The 2,376-nt window shown below is 46.2% G+C and overlaps 1 non-coding gene across 1 annotated transcript; it reads right to left on the reverse strand.

The window, feature by feature from the left end:
* Positions 1-1,607: 1,607 nt before the first annotated feature.
* On the reverse strand, positions 1,608-1,694 carry TRNASTOP-UCA. Its single transcript has one exon. It is a non-coding gene; the product is annotated as a tRNA-Sec (tRNA).
* Positions 1,695-2,376: the final 682 nt, after the last annotated feature.

Genomic DNA, 2,376 nt, shown 5'->3' on the forward strand with positions numbered 1-2,376 from the left:
TGCGCTTAGTGAAAAATGTGCGATTTTGCAAGCAAGTTCATTCACTTTAACCTGCGATCGCGTTCAGTTGTTCAGTTTCTATTGCGTGGGTTCAATGCGATTTAATGCGTTTTTCACGTGCGTGATAAAAAACGGAAGGTAAGCAAACAACATCTCTTAGCAACCATCCGTGAAAAACGCATCGCACCCGCTCTTGCTTGCAGATGTGATTTTTCAAACAGCCCCATTCACTTCTATGGGGCCAATCCTGGTTTTGGCTCACAATGGCCTCATGCACACGAACGCAGTTTGTTTCCGTGTCCGTTCATTTTTTTTTTAGGATAGGATGCGGACCCATTCATTTCAATGGGTCTGCAAAAAATGCGGGCAGTACACCGCGTGCTGTCCGCATCAGGATGTCCGTTCCGTAGCCTCGCAAAAAAAATAGAACATGTCCTATTCTTGTCCGTTTTAGGCATTGTTACAATGGATCCGCAAAATAAAACAAGTGGCATACGGAAGTCATCAGTTTTTTGGGGGGGATCCGCAATTTGTGGACCGCAAAACACATACGGTCGTGTGCATGTAGCCAATCACTAATGGAAATCACTGACAAAATAACTGAAGTGTGAACGCAGCTCTACCGGAGTTTGTTCGCAACTTTTTTCACTTTTTTGAAAAATGTCATGGTGACATTGAAAAGATTTTTTGGGTCCACAAAAAAGACGGTACTGACTCCATTTCCGTGCATTCCATTTCCGTATGTCCGCGTGTCCGTTCTGCAAAAAAGATGGAACATGTCCTATTCTCGTCCATTTTGCGGACAAGGACAGGCATTGTTTCAATGGATCAGCAAAAAAATCGGATGCAATATGGATGTCACATGGACGTCATATGAAATTTTTTTGTGCGGATACGTATTTTATGGACCGCAAAATGCATAAAGTCATGTGCATGAGCCCCAAGGGGGTGACGTAAAAAAGAAAAAGGGTTAACGATGCGTCAACTTTATCAAGCAGCGCCTGACATTTGATAGATCTGGTGAAAAGCAGCCGATGCAGAGGGGTTAATGTATGAAAGCAGCCGAGCCAGAAAAGCGGAGTAGCCTTTGGCGCCAAATTTATGAGGCATTTGCGCCATTTTCAGTGTGGTTTTCACCGTACGCGGCGGTCTGTATTTACTAAGATGGAGGAAAAGTTGCAAATTTTTGGCTAAAAACAGGACTTACTGGATCCGTCTCCCTGTGTCTCAATGTCAGTAAATCTGCCTCTCAGTCGCCATATTCTGACCTCCGGTTCCGCCGACCTGCGCTTTACGAGAGGGCTCGTCTCTCGTCTGACGACTTGATGTTTTCATTGGCGCCATTTCGGGGTAGATGGAGCTGTTTTTGGTCATTTTCTGCAGGATGAAAAATAACCCACACATTCTAGCCGTGTTTTTTTCATTACAGCGTTCGCTTCGCCGGTTAAACGACGCAATCATTTTATAGATTATGGAGATATAAAAAAAATCTGGGTTTTTTGGACATTGTAAGAAAACATAATTGCATTTTTTATTGACCTTTTTACGGGGAACATGCGGTCGCTTTCATGGGGCGTTCCCGATGAAAGCTCCACCCAAAACGCGACCGCCCAGAGGGTGGAATTGAACCACTCTGTCCCCCGACAGCTACAGGTTTGAAGCCTGCACCCCAGACCACTGAGGGTCATCTGGGCGGACTGGGAGCTCCCACTGCTCCTATATAAAGCCGACCCTGAGGGGCGCAGTAAAGTTATGGAGAATATTCTCATCATTAGCAGTGATTACGGGAACGCACAGACCGCCGTGCGGAATATCGGACTGTATTCACACACGTCTCTGCTCCAGGCCGCGCTCGGTGTCACTCAGCTTGGGCAGCATTTGCCTCCTCATTTGCATGGCAGACTGCAGCAGTGCATTGTGGGAGATGACATTCACGCTTCCTGCCTTCCCACCTATGGATTGCACTTTGAGCTGGGATGATGGAGGTTGTAGTGTGCACTGTATGTGATGATCTGCGGACCTCGGAGTAGTGCGTCCTGGAAGAAAACGCGTTGCAGTATAATGTATGTTCGTGATGACGACTGATTGCGAATAAAAGCTATTTGCAACAATAAAAACAGACCAGACCAGAACAGAACAGAACAGAACAGAACGCTGTGATACATTGTATCCTCCTCAGACCTTCTACGGCTTCTACACAGCGACTGAGTGGGAGAAGCAGGGCTGCAGTGTAAAGCATGGAATTTAGCAGCAGCCTGAACCTTTGATAGGACAGAGAGTGAATTTCCAGCTACCTCCAGTAGACAATGGGGGAGATTTATCCAACGGGTGTAAAGTAGAACTGGCTTAGTTACCCATAGCAACCAATCAGATTCC

Source organism: Bufo gargarizans, chromosome 5 (genome assembly GCF_014858855.1).
Source record: "Bufo gargarizans isolate SCDJY-AF-19 chromosome 5, ASM1485885v1, whole genome shotgun sequence".
NCBI classification, from domain to species: domain Eukaryota; kingdom Metazoa; phylum Chordata; class Amphibia; order Anura; family Bufonidae; genus Bufo; species Bufo gargarizans.